At 46.1% G+C, this 12,226-nt stretch overlaps 12 non-coding genes and 37 pseudogenes across 12 annotated transcripts; all 49 read right to left on the bottom strand.

Moving 5' to 3' along the window:
* Positions 1–124: 124 nt before the first annotated feature.
* Positions 125–243, bottom strand: LOC142110396 (5S ribosomal RNA; annotated as a pseudogene).
* Positions 244–322: 79 nt separating this feature from the next.
* LOC142109857 (5S ribosomal RNA) lies at positions 323–442 on the bottom strand (annotated as a pseudogene).
* A 274-nt stretch (positions 443–716) lies between these two features.
* On the bottom strand, positions 717–833 carry LOC142110377 (5S ribosomal RNA; annotated as a pseudogene).
* An 80-nt stretch (positions 834–913) lies between these two features.
* Positions 914–1,032, bottom strand: LOC142110055 (5S ribosomal RNA; annotated as a pseudogene).
* A 272-nt stretch (positions 1,033–1,304) lies between these two features.
* LOC142109750 (5S ribosomal RNA) lies at positions 1,305–1,424 on the bottom strand (annotated as a pseudogene).
* An 81-nt stretch (positions 1,425–1,505) lies between these two features.
* Positions 1,506–1,624, bottom strand: LOC142111023 (5S ribosomal RNA; annotated as a pseudogene).
* An 80-nt stretch (positions 1,625–1,704) lies between these two features.
* On the bottom strand, positions 1,705–1,823 carry LOC142109778 (5S ribosomal RNA; annotated as a pseudogene).
* Positions 1,824–1,902: 79 nt separating this feature from the next.
* Positions 1,903–2,021, bottom strand: LOC142110798 (5S ribosomal RNA). The gene has a single exon (XR_012680734.1). It is a non-coding gene; the product is annotated as a 5S ribosomal RNA (ribosomal RNA).
* Positions 2,022–2,103: 82 nt separating this feature from the next.
* On the bottom strand, positions 2,104–2,222 carry LOC142110595 (5S ribosomal RNA; annotated as a pseudogene).
* Positions 2,223–2,303: 81 nt separating this feature from the next.
* Positions 2,304–2,422, bottom strand: LOC142110808 (5S ribosomal RNA). Its single transcript, XR_012680744.1, has one exon. It is a non-coding gene; the product is annotated as a 5S ribosomal RNA (ribosomal RNA).
* Positions 2,423–2,504: 82 nt separating this feature from the next.
* LOC142110643 (5S ribosomal RNA) lies at positions 2,505–2,623 on the bottom strand. The gene has a single exon (XR_012680583.1). It is a non-coding gene; the product is annotated as a 5S ribosomal RNA (ribosomal RNA).
* An 82-nt stretch (positions 2,624–2,705) lies between these two features.
* On the bottom strand, positions 2,706–2,824 carry LOC142110086 (5S ribosomal RNA; annotated as a pseudogene).
* Positions 2,825–3,064: 240 nt separating this feature from the next.
* On the bottom strand, positions 3,065–3,183 carry LOC142109888 (5S ribosomal RNA; annotated as a pseudogene).
* Positions 3,184–3,265: 82 nt separating this feature from the next.
* On the bottom strand, positions 3,266–3,384 carry LOC142110412 (5S ribosomal RNA; annotated as a pseudogene).
* Positions 3,385–3,464: 80 nt separating this feature from the next.
* On the bottom strand, positions 3,465–3,583 carry LOC142110797 (5S ribosomal RNA). The gene has a single exon (XR_012680733.1). It is a non-coding gene; the product is annotated as a 5S ribosomal RNA (ribosomal RNA).
* An 82-nt stretch (positions 3,584–3,665) lies between these two features.
* On the bottom strand, positions 3,666–3,784 carry LOC142110594 (5S ribosomal RNA; annotated as a pseudogene).
* Positions 3,785–3,865: 81 nt separating this feature from the next.
* Positions 3,866–3,984, bottom strand: LOC142110807 (5S ribosomal RNA). The gene has a single exon (XR_012680743.1). It is a non-coding gene; the product is annotated as a 5S ribosomal RNA (ribosomal RNA).
* An 82-nt stretch (positions 3,985–4,066) lies between these two features.
* LOC142110085 (5S ribosomal RNA) lies at positions 4,067–4,185 on the bottom strand (annotated as a pseudogene).
* A 240-nt stretch (positions 4,186–4,425) lies between these two features.
* LOC142109887 (5S ribosomal RNA) lies at positions 4,426–4,544 on the bottom strand (annotated as a pseudogene).
* Positions 4,545–4,626: 82 nt separating this feature from the next.
* Positions 4,627–4,745, bottom strand: LOC142110411 (5S ribosomal RNA; annotated as a pseudogene).
* Positions 4,746–4,826: 81 nt separating this feature from the next.
* On the bottom strand, positions 4,827–4,945 carry LOC142110887 (5S ribosomal RNA). The gene has a single exon (XR_012680818.1). It is a non-coding gene; the product is annotated as a 5S ribosomal RNA (ribosomal RNA).
* An 81-nt stretch (positions 4,946–5,026) lies between these two features.
* Positions 5,027–5,145, bottom strand: LOC142109689 (5S ribosomal RNA; annotated as a pseudogene).
* A 432-nt stretch (positions 5,146–5,577) lies between these two features.
* Positions 5,578–5,696, bottom strand: LOC142110746 (5S ribosomal RNA). Its single transcript, XR_012680683.1, has one exon. It is a non-coding gene; the product is annotated as a 5S ribosomal RNA (ribosomal RNA).
* Positions 5,697–5,938: 242 nt separating this feature from the next.
* On the bottom strand, positions 5,939–6,057 carry LOC142110245 (5S ribosomal RNA; annotated as a pseudogene).
* Positions 6,058–6,488: 431 nt separating this feature from the next.
* Positions 6,489–6,607, bottom strand: LOC142110630 (5S ribosomal RNA). Its single transcript, XR_012680571.1, has one exon. It is a non-coding gene; the product is annotated as a 5S ribosomal RNA (ribosomal RNA).
* A 241-nt stretch (positions 6,608–6,848) lies between these two features.
* Positions 6,849–6,967, bottom strand: LOC142110561 (5S ribosomal RNA; annotated as a pseudogene).
* Positions 6,968–7,047: 80 nt separating this feature from the next.
* Positions 7,048–7,166, bottom strand: LOC142109841 (5S ribosomal RNA; annotated as a pseudogene).
* Positions 7,167–7,248: 82 nt separating this feature from the next.
* Positions 7,249–7,367, bottom strand: LOC142110084 (5S ribosomal RNA; annotated as a pseudogene).
* Positions 7,368–7,607: 240 nt separating this feature from the next.
* On the bottom strand, positions 7,608–7,726 carry LOC142110037 (5S ribosomal RNA; annotated as a pseudogene).
* Positions 7,727–7,808: 82 nt separating this feature from the next.
* On the bottom strand, positions 7,809–7,927 carry LOC142111012 (5S ribosomal RNA). Its single transcript, XR_012680928.1, has one exon. It is a non-coding gene; the product is annotated as a 5S ribosomal RNA (ribosomal RNA).
* An 81-nt stretch (positions 7,928–8,008) lies between these two features.
* LOC142110025 (5S ribosomal RNA) lies at positions 8,009–8,127 on the bottom strand (annotated as a pseudogene).
* Positions 8,128–8,208: 81 nt separating this feature from the next.
* On the bottom strand, positions 8,209–8,327 carry LOC142110379 (5S ribosomal RNA; annotated as a pseudogene).
* An 82-nt stretch (positions 8,328–8,409) lies between these two features.
* Positions 8,410–8,528, bottom strand: LOC142110228 (5S ribosomal RNA; annotated as a pseudogene).
* An 80-nt stretch (positions 8,529–8,608) lies between these two features.
* On the bottom strand, positions 8,609–8,727 carry LOC142110487 (5S ribosomal RNA; annotated as a pseudogene).
* An 80-nt stretch (positions 8,728–8,807) lies between these two features.
* LOC142109766 (5S ribosomal RNA) lies at positions 8,808–8,926 on the bottom strand (annotated as a pseudogene).
* Positions 8,927–9,007: 81 nt separating this feature from the next.
* LOC142110841 (5S ribosomal RNA) lies at positions 9,008–9,126 on the bottom strand. Its single transcript, XR_012680775.1, has one exon. It is a non-coding gene; the product is annotated as a 5S ribosomal RNA (ribosomal RNA).
* An 80-nt stretch (positions 9,127–9,206) lies between these two features.
* On the bottom strand, positions 9,207–9,325 carry LOC142109964 (5S ribosomal RNA; annotated as a pseudogene).
* Positions 9,326–9,405: 80 nt separating this feature from the next.
* Positions 9,406–9,524, bottom strand: LOC142110234 (5S ribosomal RNA; annotated as a pseudogene).
* Positions 9,525–9,954: 430 nt separating this feature from the next.
* LOC142110533 (5S ribosomal RNA) lies at positions 9,955–10,073 on the bottom strand. The gene has a single exon (XR_012680535.1). It is a non-coding gene; the product is annotated as a 5S ribosomal RNA (ribosomal RNA).
* Positions 10,074–10,155: 82 nt separating this feature from the next.
* LOC142110452 (5S ribosomal RNA) lies at positions 10,156–10,274 on the bottom strand (annotated as a pseudogene).
* A 268-nt stretch (positions 10,275–10,542) lies between these two features.
* Positions 10,543–10,661, bottom strand: LOC142110126 (5S ribosomal RNA; annotated as a pseudogene).
* Positions 10,662–10,740: 79 nt separating this feature from the next.
* Positions 10,741–10,859, bottom strand: LOC142110125 (5S ribosomal RNA; annotated as a pseudogene).
* Positions 10,860–10,940: 81 nt separating this feature from the next.
* LOC142110549 (5S ribosomal RNA) lies at positions 10,941–11,059 on the bottom strand (annotated as a pseudogene).
* Positions 11,060–11,140: 81 nt separating this feature from the next.
* On the bottom strand, positions 11,141–11,259 carry LOC142109699 (5S ribosomal RNA; annotated as a pseudogene).
* An 81-nt stretch (positions 11,260–11,340) lies between these two features.
* Positions 11,341–11,459, bottom strand: LOC142110221 (5S ribosomal RNA; annotated as a pseudogene).
* Positions 11,460–11,539: 80 nt separating this feature from the next.
* On the bottom strand, positions 11,540–11,658 carry LOC142110207 (5S ribosomal RNA; annotated as a pseudogene).
* A 79-nt stretch (positions 11,659–11,737) lies between these two features.
* LOC142110879 (5S ribosomal RNA) lies at positions 11,738–11,856 on the bottom strand. Its single transcript, XR_012680811.1, has one exon. It is a non-coding gene; the product is annotated as a 5S ribosomal RNA (ribosomal RNA).
* Positions 11,857–11,937: 81 nt separating this feature from the next.
* Positions 11,938–12,046, bottom strand: LOC142110513 (5S ribosomal RNA; annotated as a pseudogene).
* An 80-nt stretch (positions 12,047–12,126) lies between these two features.
* Positions 12,127–12,226, bottom strand: part of LOC142109698 (5S ribosomal RNA) — a 119-nt pseudogene continuing 19 nt past the window's right edge.

Here is a 12,226-nt window from a genome sequence, read left to right as displayed (position 1 = left end):
TAGCTTCCAAGATCAGCTTGTTCAGGGTGGTGTGTCTGTATGTATTGGTTTCCTATTGACCCACATCTCTTATACATCTAAAAACCAGCATTGAAGGAAGCCGGAACAAGAGAGAAAAAAAAAAAGCCTACAGCACCTGGTATTCCTAGGTGGTCTCCCATCCAAGTACTAACCAGGCCTGGCCCTGCTTAGCTTCCAAGATCAGACGAGATTGGGCTTGTTTAGAGATGTGTAGATGTAGGTTTTGGTTTCCTATTGACCTACATCTCTTATTATCTCAAAACCAGCATTGAAGGAAGCCGGAACAAGAGAGAAAAAAAAAGGCCTACAGCACCTGGTATTCCCAGGTGGTCTCCCATCCAAGTACTAACCAGGCACGTCCCTGCTTAGCTTCCAAGATCAGACGAGATTGGGCTTGTTTCAGGGTGGTGTGGCTGTAGGTAACGTTTTCCTATTGACCTACATTTCTTATACATCTAGAAACCAGCATTGAAGGAAGCCGGAAGAAGAGAGAAGAAAAAAAATGCCTACAGCACCTGGTATTCCCAGGGTGGTCTCCCATCCAAGTACTAACCAGGCCCGTCCCTGCTTAGCTTCCAAGATCATGCTTGTTCAGGGTGGTGTGGCTGTAGGTATTGTTTTCCTATTGAGCTACATCTCTTATACATCTAGAAACCAGCATTGAAAGGAAGCCGGAACAAGAGAGAAGAAAAAATGGCCTACAGCACCTGGTATTCCCAGGTGGTCTCCCATCCAAGTACTAACCAGGCCGGCTCTGCTTAGCTTCCAAGATCAGACGAGATTGGCTTGTTCAGGGAGGTGTGGCTGTAGGTATTGGTTTCCTATTGACCTACATCTCTTATACATCTCAAAACCAGCATTGAAGGAGGCAGGAACAAGAGAGAAAAAAAAAAGCCTACAGCACCTGGTATATCCAGGTGGTCTCCCATCCAAGTACTAACCAGGCCCAGCCCTGCTTAGCTTCCAAGACCAGACGAGATTGGGCTTGTTCAGGGTGATGTGGCTGTAGGTATTGGTTTCCTATTGACCTACATCTCTTATACATCTCAAAACCAGCATTGAGGGAAGTCGGAACAAGAGAGAAAAAAAAAAGGGCCTACAGCACCTGGTATCCCCAGGTGGTCTCGCATCCAAGTACTAACCAGGCCCGGCTCTGCTTAGCTTCCAAGATCAGGCTTGTTCAGGGTGGTGTGGCTGTAGGTATTGGTTTCCTATTGACCTACATCTCTTATAATCTAAAAACCAGCAATGAAGGAAGCCGGAACAAGAGAGAAAAAAAAAAAGGCCTACAGCACCTGGTATTCCCAGGTAGTCTCCCATCCAAGTACTAACCAGGCCCGTCCCCTGCTTAGCTTCCAAGATCAGATGAGATTGGGCTTGTTCAGGGTGGTGTGGCTGTAGGTATTGTTTTCATATTGACCTACATCTCTTATACATCTAGAAAACAGCATTGAAGGAAGCCGGAACAAGAGAGAAGAAAAAAAGGCCTACAGCACCTGGTATTCCCAGGTGGTATCCCATCCAAGTACTAACCAGGCCCGTCGCTGCTTAGCTTCCAAGATCAGACGAGATTGGGCTTGTTCAGGGTGGTGTGGCTGTAGGTATTGTTTTCCTATTGACCTACATCTCTTATACATCTAGAAAACAGCATTGAAGGAAGCCGGAACAAGAGAGAAGAAAAAAGACCTACAGCACCTGGTATTCCCAGGTGGTCTCCCATCCAAGTACTAACCAAGCCCGGCTCTGCTTAGCTTCCAAGATCAGACGAGAATGGGCTTGTTCAGGGTGGTGTGGCTGTAGGTATTGGTTTCCTATTGACCTACATCTCTTATACATCTCAAAACCAGCATTGAAGGAGGCCAGAACAAGAGAGAAAAAAAAAGCCTACAGCACCTGGTATTTCCAGGTGGTCTCCCATCCAAGTACTAACCAGGCCCAGCCCTGCTTATCTTCCAAGATCAGACGAGATTGGGCTTGTTCAGGGTGGTGTGGCTGTAGGTATTGTTTTCCTATTGACCTACATCTCTTATACATCTCAAAACCAGCATTGAAGGAAGTCGGAACAAGAGAGAAAAAAAAAAGGGCCTACAGAACCTGGTATTCCCAGGTGGTCTTGCTTCCAAGTACTAACCAGGCCCGGCTCTGCTTAGCTTCCAAGATTAGACAAGATTGGGCTTGTTCAGGGTGGTGTGGCTGTAGGTATTGGTTTCCTATTGACCTACATCTCTTATACATCTAAAAACCAGCATTGAAGGAAGCCGGAACAAGAGAGAAATAAAAAAGGCCTACAGCACCTGGTATTCCCAGGTGGTCTCCCACCCAATTACTAACCAGGCCCAGCCCTGCTTAGCTTCCAAGATCAGACGAGATTGGGCTTGTTCAGGGTGGTGTGGCTGTAGGTATTGATTTCTTATTGACCTACATCTTTTATACATCTAAAAACAAGCATTGAAGGAAGCCGGAACAAGAGAGAAAAAAAAAAAGGCCTACAGCACCTGGTATTCCCAGGTGGTCTCCCATCCAAGTACTAACCAGGCCCGGCCCTGCTTAGCTTTCAAGATCAGACGAGATTGGGCTTGTTCAGGGTGGTGTGGCTGTAGGTATTGTTTTCTTATTAACCTACATCTCTTATACATCTAAAAACAAGCATTGAAGGAAGCCGGAACAAGAGAGAAAAAAAAAAAGGCCTACAGCACCTGGTATTCCCAGGTGGTCTCTGAGCCAAGTACTAACCAGGCCCGGCCCTGCTTAGCTTCCAAGATCAGACGAGATTGGGCTTGTCCAGGGTGGTGTGGCTGTAGGTATTGGTTTCCTAATGACCTACATTACTTATACATTTTAAAACCAGCATTGAAGGAAGCCAGAACAAGAGAGAAAAAAAAAAAGTACTAACCAGGCCTGGACCTGCTTAGCTTTCAAGATCAGACAAGATTGGGCTTGTTCAGGGTGGTGTGGCTGTAGGTATTGGTTTCCTAATGACCTACATCTCTTATACATCTCAAAACCAGCATTGAAGGAGGCCGGAACAAGAGAGAAAAAAAAAAGCCTACAGCCCCTGGTATTTCCAGGAGGTCTCCCATCCAAGTACTAACCAGGCCCAGCCCTGCTTAGCTTCCAAGATCAGACAAGATTGGGCTTGTTCAGGGTGGTGTGGCTGTAGGTATTGGTTTCCTATTGACCTACATCTCTTATACATCTCAAAACCAGCATTGAAGGAAGTCGGAACAAGAGAGAAAAAAAAAAGGGCCTACAGCACCTGGTATTCCCAGGTGGTCTCGCATCCAAGCACTAACCAGCCCCGGCTCTGCTTAGCTTCCAAGATCAGACGAGATTGGGCTTGTTCAGGGTGGTGTGGCTGTAGGTATTGGTTTCCTATTGACCTACATCTCTTATACATCTCAAAACCAGCATTGAAGGAGGCCAGAACAAGAGAGAAAAAAAAAAGCCTACAGCACCTGGTATTTCCAGGTGGTCTCCCATCCAAGTACTAACCAGGCCCAGCCCTGCTTATCTTCCAAGATCAGACGAGATTGGGCTTGTTCAGGGTGGTGTGGCTGTAGGTATTGTTTTCCTATTGACCTACATCTCTTATACATCTCAAAACCAGCATTGAAGGAAGTCGGAACAAGAGAGAAAAAAAAAAGGGCCTACAGAACCTGGTATTCCCAGGTGGTCTTGCTTCCAAGTACTAACCAGGCCCGGCTCTGCTTAGCTTCCAAGATTAGACAAGATTGGGCTTGTTCAGGGTGGTGTGGCTGTAGGTATTGGTTTCCTATTGACCTACATCTCTTATACATCTAAAAACCAGCATTGAAGGAAGCCGGAACAAGAGAGAAATAAAAAAGGCCTACAGCACCTGGTATTCCCAGGTGGTCTCCCACCCAATTACTAACCAGGCCCAGCCCTGCTTAGCTTCCAAGATCAGACGAGATTGGGCTTGTTCAGGGTGGTGTGGCTGTAGGTATTGATTTCTTATTGACCTACATCTTTTATACATCTAAAAACAAGCATTGAAGGAAGCCGGAACAAGAGAGAAAAAAAAAAAGGCCTACAGCACCTGGTATTCCCAGGTGGTCTCTGAGCCAAGTACTAACCAGGCCCGGCCCTGCTTAGCTTCCAAGATCAGACGAGATTGGGCTTGTCCAGGGTGGTGTGGCTGTAGGTATTGGTTTCCTAATGACCTACATTACTTATACATTTTAAAACCAGCATTGAAGGAAGCCAGAACAAGAGAGAAAAAAAAAAAGTACTAACCAGGCCTGGACCTGCTTAGCTTTCAAGATCAGACAAGATTGGGCTTGTTCAGGGTGGTGTGGCTGTAGGTATTGGTTTCCTAATGACCTACATCTCTTATACATCTCAAAACCAGCATTGAAGGAGGCCGGAACAAGAGAGAAAAAAAAAAGCCTACAGCCCCTGGTATTTCCAGGAGGTCTCCCATCCAAGTACTAACCAGGCCCAGCCCTGCTTAGCTTCCAAGATCAGACAAGATTGGGCTTGTTCAGGGTGGTGTGGCTGTAGGTATTGGTTTCCTATTGACCTACATCTCTTATACATCTCAAAACCAGCATTGAAGGAAGTCGGAACAAGAGAGAAAAAAAAAAGGGCCTACAGCACCTGGTATTCCCAGGTGGTCTCGCATCCAAGCACTAACCAGCCCCGGCTCTGCTTAGCTTCCAAGATCAGACGAGATTGGGCTTGTTCAGGGTGGTGTGGCTGTAGGTATTGGTTTCCTATTGACCTACATCTCTTATACATCTAAAAACCAGCATTGAAGGAAGCCGGAACAAGAGAGAAAAAAAAAAGGCCTACAGCACCTGGTATTCCCAGGTGGTCTCCCATCCAAGTACTAACCAGGCCCGTCCCTGCTTAGCTTCCAAGATCAGACGAGATTGGGCTTGTTCAGGGTGGTGCAGCTGTAGGTATTGTTTTCCTATTGACCTACATCTCTTATACATCTAAAAACCAGCATTGAAGGAAGCCGGAACAAGAGAGAAGAAAAAAATGCCTACAGCACCTGGTATTCCCAGGTGGTCTCCCATTTAAGTACTAACCAGGCCCGGCTCTGCTTAGCTTCCAAGATCAGACGAGATTGGGCTTGTCCAGGGTGGTGTGGCTGTAGGTATTGGTTTCCTAATGACTTACATCACTTATACATTTTAAAACCAGCATTGAAGGAAGCCAGAACAAGAGAGAAAAAAAAAAGTACTAACTAGGCCCAGACCTGCTTAGCTTTCAAGATCAGATGAGATTGGGCTTGTTCAGGGTGGTGTGGCTGTAGGTATTGGTTTACTATTGACCTACATCTTTTATACATCTCAAAACCAGCATTGAACGAGGCCGGAACAAGAGAGAAAAAAAAAAGCCTACAGCATCTGGTATTTCCAGGTGGTCTCCCATCCAAGTACTAACCAGGCCCAGCCCTGCTTAGCTTCCAAGATCAGGCTTGTTTAGGGTGGTGTGGCTGTAGATACTTGTTTTCCTATTGACCTACATCTCTTATTCATCTAAAAACAAGCATTGAAGGAAGCCGGAACAAGAGAGAAAAAAAAAAAAGGCCTACAGCACCTGGTATTCCCAGGTGGTCTCCCATCCAAGTACTAACCAGGCCCCGCCCTTCTTAGCTTCCAAGATCAGATGAGATTGGGCTTGTCCAGGGTGGTGTGGCTGTAGGTATTGGTTTTCTAATTACCTACATCACTTATACATTTTAAAACCAGCATTGAAGGAAGCCAGAACAAGATATAAAAAAAAAAGTACTAACCAGGCCCGGACCTGCTTAGCTTTCAAGATCAGATGAGATTGGGGCTTGTTCAGGGTGGTGGGGCTGTAGGTATTGGTTTCCTATTGACCTACATCTCTTATACATCTCAAAACCAGCATTGAAGGAAGTCGGAACAAGAGAGAAAAAAAAAAGGGCCTACAGCACCTGGTATTCCCAGGTGGTCTCGCATCCAAGTACTAACCAGCCCCGGCTCTGCTTAGCTTCCAAGATCAGACGAGATTGGGCTTGTTCAGGGTGGTGTGGCTGTAGGTATTGGTTTCCTAATGACTTACATCACTTATACATTTTAAAACCAGCATTGAAGGAAGCCAGAACAAGAGAGAAAAAAAAAAGTACTAACTAGGCCCGGACCTGCTTAGCTTTCAAGATCAGATGAGATTGGGCTTGTTCAGGGTGGTGTGGCTGTAGGTATTGGTTTACTATTGACCTACATCTTTTATACATCTCAAAACCAGCATTGAACGAGGCCGGAACAAGAGAGAAAAAAAAAAGCCTACAGCATCTGGTATTTCCAGGTGGTCTCCCATCCAAGTACTAACCAGGCCCAGCCCTGCTTAGCTTCCAAGATCAGGCTTGTTTAGGGTGGTGTGGCTGTAGATATTGTTTTCCTATTGACCTACATCTCTTATTCATCTAAAAACAAGCATTGAAGGAAGCCGGAACAAGAGAGAAAAAAAAAAAAGGCCTACAGCACCTGGTATTCCCAGGTGGTCTCCCATCCAAGTACTAACCAGGCCCGGCCCTGCTTAGCTTCCAAGATCAGATGAGATTGGGCTTGTCCAGGGTGGTGTGGCTGTAGGTATTGGTTTTCTAATTACCTACATCACTTATACATTTTAAAACCAGCATTGAAGGAAGCCAGAACAAGATATAAAAAAAAAAGTACTAACCAGGCCCGGACCTGCTTAGCTTTCAAGATCAGACGAGATTGGGCTTGTTCAGGGTGGTGGGGCTGTAGGTATTGGTTTCCTATTGACCTACATCTCTTATACATCTCAAAACCAGCATTGAAGGAAGTCGGAACAAGAGAGAAAAAAAAAAGGGCCTACAGCACCTGGTATTCCCAGGTGGTCTCGCATCCAAGTACTAACCAGCCCCGGCTCTGCTTAGCTTCCAAGATCAGACGATATTGGGCTTGTTCAGGGTGGTGTGGATGTAGGTATTGGTTTCCTATTGACCTACATCTCTTATACATCTAAAAACCAGCATTGAAGGAAGCCGGAACAAGAGAGAAAAAAAAAGGCCTACAGCACCTGGTATTCCCAGGTGGTCTCCCATCCAAGTACTAACCAGGCCCGGCTCTACTTAGCTTCCAAGATCAGACGAGATTGGGCTTGTTCAGGGTGGTGTGGCAGTAGGTATTGTTTTCTTATTGACCTACATCTCTTATACATCTAAAAACAAGCATTGAAGGAAGCCGGAACAAGAGAGAAAAAAAAAAAGGCCTACAGCACCTGGTATTCCCAGGTGGTCTCTGAGCCAAGTACTAACCAGGCCCGGCCCTGCTTAGCTTCCAAGATCAGACGAGATTGGGCTTGTCCAGGGTGGTGTGGCTGTAGGTATGGGTTTCCTAATGACCTACATCACTTATACATTTTAAATCCAGCATTGAAGGAAGCCAGAACAAGAGAGAAAATAAAAAAGTACTAACCAGGCCCGGACCTGCTTAGCTTTCAAGATCAGACAAGATTGGGCTTGTTCAGGGTGGTGTGGCTGTAGGTATTGGTTTCCTATTGACCTACATCTCTTATACATCTCAAAACCAGCATTGAAGGTGGCCGGAACAAGAGAGAAAAAAAAAAGCCTACAGCAACTGGTATTTCCAGGTGGTCTCCCATCCAAGTACTAACCAGGCCCAGCCCTGCTTAGCTTCCAAGATCAGACGAGATTGGGCTTGTTTAGGGTGGTGTGGCTGTAGGTGTTGTTTTCTTATTGACCTACATCTCTTATACATCTAAAAACAAGCATTGAAGGAAGCCGGAACAAGAGAGAAAAAAAAAAAGGCCTACAGCACCTGGTATTCCCAGGTGGTCTCCCATCCAAGTACTAACCAGGCCCGGCCCTGCTTAGCTTCCAAGATCAGACGAGATTGGGCTTGTTCAGGGTGGTGTGGCTGTAGGTATTGGTTTTCTATTGACCTACATCTCTTATATATCTCAAAACCAGCAATGAAGGAAGCCGGAACAAGAGAGAAAAAAAAAAGGCCTACAGCACCTGGTATCCCCAGGTGGTCTCTCATCCAAGTACTAACCAGGCCTGGCCCTGCTTAGCTTCCAAGATCAGATGAGATTGGGCTTGTTCAGGGTGGTGTGGCTGTAGGTATTGGTTTCCTAATGACCTACATCACTTATACATCTCAAAATAAGCATTGAAGGAAGCCGGAACAAGAGAGGGAAAAAAAAGGCCTACAACACCTGGTATTCCCAGGTGGTCTCCCATTCAAGTACTAACTAGGCCCGGCGCTGCTTATCTTTCAAGATCAGACGAGATTGTGCTTGTTCAAGGTGGAGTGGTTGTAGGTATTGGCTTCCTATTGACCTACATCTCTTATACATCTCAAAACCAGCATTGAAGGAAGCCGGAACAAGAGAGATAAAAAAAAAGGCCTACAGCAGCTGGTATTGCCAGGTGGTCTCCCATCCAAGTACTAACCAGGCCCGGCCCTGCTTAGCTTCCAAGATCAGACGAGATTGGGCTTGTTCAGGGTGGTGTGGCTGTGGGTATTGGTTTCCTATTGACCTACATCTCTTATACATCTCAAAACCAGCATTGAAGGAAGCCGGAACAAGAGAGAAAAAAAAAGGCCTACAGCACCTAGTATTCCCAGGTGGTCTCCCATCAAAGTACTAACCAGGTCCGGCCATGCTTAGCTTCCAAGATCAAACGAGATTGGGCTTGTTCAGAGATGTGTAGCTGTAAGGTATTGGTTTTGTATTGACCTACATCTCTTATAATCTCAAAACCAGCATTGAAGGAAGCCGGAACAAGAGAGAAAAAAAAAGGCCTACAGCACCTGGTATTCCCAGGTGGTCTCCCACCCAAGTACTAACCAGGGCTGGCCCTGCTTAGCTTCCAAGATCAGATGAGATTGGGCTTGTTCAGGGTGGTGTGGCTGTAGGTATTGTTTTCTTATTGACCTACATCTCTTATACATCTAGAAACCAGCATTGAAGGAAGCCGGAACAAGAGAGAAGAAAAAAAGGCCTACAGCACCTGGTATTCCCAGGTGGTCTCCCATCCAAGTACTAACCAGGCCCGGCTCTGCTTAGCTTCCAAGATCAGACAAGATTGGGCTTGTTCAGGGTGGTGTGGCTGTAGGCATTGGGTTCCTATTGACCTACATCTCTTATACATCTCAAAACCAGCATTGAAGGAGGCCGGAACAAGAGAGAAAAAAAAAAGCCTACAGCACCTGCTATTTCCAGGTGGTCTCCCATCCAAGTACTAACCAGGCCCAGCCCTGCTTAGCTTCCAAGATCAGCCGAGATTGGGCTTGTTCAGGGTGGTGTGGCTGTAGGTATTGGTTTCCTATTGACCTACATCTCTTATACATCTCAAAACCAGCATTGAAGGAGGCCGGAACAAGAGAGAAAAAAAAAAGCCTACAGCACCTGGTATTTCCAGGTGGTCTCCCATCCAAGCACTAACCAGGCCCGGCGCTGCTTAGCTTCCAAGATCAGACGAGATTGGGCTTGTCCAGGGTGGTGCGGCTGTAGGTATTGGTTTTCTAATAACCTACATGACTTATACATTTTAAAACCAGCATTGAAGGAAGCCAGAACAAGAGAGAAAAAAAAAAGTACTAACCAGGCCCGGACCTGCTTAGCTTTCAAGATCAGACGAGATTGGGCTTGTTCAGGGTGGTGTGGCTGTAGGTATTGGTTTCCTATTGACCTACATCTCTTATACATCTCAAAACCAGCATTGAAGGAAGTCGGAACAAGAGAGAAAAAAAAAAGGGCCTACAGCACCTGGTATTCCCAGGTGGTCTCGCATCCAAGTACTAACGAGGCCCGGCTCTGCTTAGCTTCCAAGATCAGGCTTGTTCAGGGTGGTGTGGCTGTAGGTATTGGTTTCCTATTGACCTACATCTCTTATACATCTCAAAACCAGCATTGAAGGAGGCCGGAACAAGAGAGAAAAAAAAAAGCCTACAGCACCTGGTATTTCCAGGTGGTCTCCCATCCAAGTACTAACCAGGCCCAGCCCTGCTTAGCTTCCAAGATCAGATGAGATTGGGCTTGTTCAGGGTGGTGTGGCTGTAGGTATTGGTTTCCTATTGACCTACATGTCTTATACATCTCAAAACCAGCATTGAAGGAAGTCGGAACAAGAGAGAAAAAAAAAAGGGCCTACAGCACCTGGTATTCCCAGGTGGTCTCGCATCCAAGTACTAACCAGGCCCGGCTCTGCTTAGCTTTCAAGATCAGACGAGATTGTGCTTGTTCAAGGTGGAGTGGTTGTAGGTATTGGTTTCCTATTGACCTACATCTCTTATACATCTCAAAACCAGCATTGAAGGAAGCCGGAACAAGAGAGATAAAAAAAAAGGCCTACAGCAGCTGGTATCCCATCCAAGTACTAACCAGGCCCGGCCCTGCTTAGCTTCCATGATCAGACGAGATTGGGCTTGTTCAGGGTGGTGTGGCTGTAGGTATTGGTTTCCTATTGACCTACATCTCTTATACATCTCAAAACCAGCATTGAAGGAAGCCGGAACAAGAGAGAAAAAAAAAGGCCTACAGCACCTGGTATTCCCAGGTGGTCTCCCATCAAAGTACTAACCAGGTCCGGCCCTGCTTAGCTTCCAAGATCAAACGAGATTGGGCTTGTTCAGAGATGTGTAGCTGTAGGTATTGGTTTTGTATTGACCTACATCTCTTATAATCTCAAAACCAGCATTGAAGGAAGCCGGAACAAGAGAGAAAAAAAAAGGCCTACAGCACCTGGTATTCCCAGGTGGTCTCCCATCAAAGTACTAACCAGGTCCGGCCCTGCTTAGCTTCCAAGATCAAACGAGATTGGGCTTGTTCAGAGATGTGTAGCTGTAGGTATTGGTTTTGTATTGACCTACATCTCTTATACATCTAAAAACAAGCATTGAATAAAGCTGGAACAAGAGAGAAAAAAAAAAAGCCTATAGCACCTATTATTCCCAGGTGGTCTCCCATTTAAGTACTAACCAGGCCTAGCCCTGCTTAGCTAGCAAGATCAGACAAGATTGGGCTTGTTCAGGGTGGTGTGGCTGTAGGTGTTGGTTTCCTATTGACCTACATCTCTTATATATCTCAAAACCAGCATTGAAGGAAGCCGGAACAAGAGAGAAAAAAAAAAGGCCTACAGCACCTGGTATTCCCAGGTGGTCTCCCATCCAAGTACTAACCAGGCCTGGCCCTGCTTAGCTTCCAAGATCAGACGAGATTGGGCTTGTTCAGGGTGGTGTGGTTGTAGGTATTGGTTGCCTATTGACCTACATCTCTTATATATCTCAAAACCAGCATTGAAGGAAGCCGGAACAAGAGAGATAAAAAAAAGGCCTACAGCAGCTGGTATTGCCAGGTGGTCTCCCATCCAAGTACTAACCAGGCCCGGCCCTGCTTAGCTTCCAAGATCAGACGAGATTGGGCTTGTTCAGGGTGGTGTGGTTGTAGGTATTGGTTGCCTATTGACCTACATCTCTTATACATCTCAAAACCAGCATTGAAGGAAGCCGGAACAAGAGAGATAAAAAAAGGCCTACAGCACCTGGTATTCCCAGGTGGTCTCCCATCAAAGTACTAACCAGGTCCGGCCCTGCTTAACTTCCAAGATCAAATGAGATTGGGCTTGTTCAGAGATGTGTATCTGTAGGTATTGGTTTAGTATTGACCTACATCTCTTATAATCTCAAAACCAGCATTGAAGGAAGCCGGAACAAGAGAGAAAAAAAAAGGCCTACAGCACCTGGTATTCCCAGGTGGTCTCCCATCCAAGTACTAACCAGTCCCAGCCCTGCTTAGCTTCCAAGATCAGATGAGATTGGGCTTGTGCAGGGTGGTGTGGCTGTAGGTATTGTTTTCCTATTGACCTACATCTCTTATACATCTAGAAACCAGCATTGAAGGAAGCCGGAACAAGAGAGAAGAAAAAAAGGCCTACAGCACCTGGTATTCCCAGGTGGTCTCCCATCCAAGTACTAACCAGGCCCGGCTCTGCTTAGCTTCCAAGATCAGGCTTGTTCAGGGTGGTGTCGCTGTAGGTATTGGTTTCCTATTGACCTACATCTCTTATACATCTCAAAACCAGCATTGAAGGAGGCCGGAACAAGAGAGAAAAAAAAAAGCCTACAGCACCTGGTATTTCCAGGTGGTCTCCCATCCAAGTACTAACCAGGCCCGGCGCTGCTTAGCTTCCAAGATCAGATGAGATTGGGCTTGTCCA

This window comes from Mixophyes fleayi, assembly GCF_038048845.1.
Source record: "Mixophyes fleayi isolate aMixFle1 chromosome 3 unlocalized genomic scaffold, aMixFle1.hap1 SUPER_3_unloc_1, whole genome shotgun sequence".
Classification (NCBI taxonomy): domain Eukaryota; kingdom Metazoa; phylum Chordata; class Amphibia; order Anura; family Limnodynastidae; genus Mixophyes; species Mixophyes fleayi.
The sequence above is the reverse complement of the archived record's forward strand: the minus strand, read 5'-3'. Positions and strand labels throughout refer to the sequence as shown.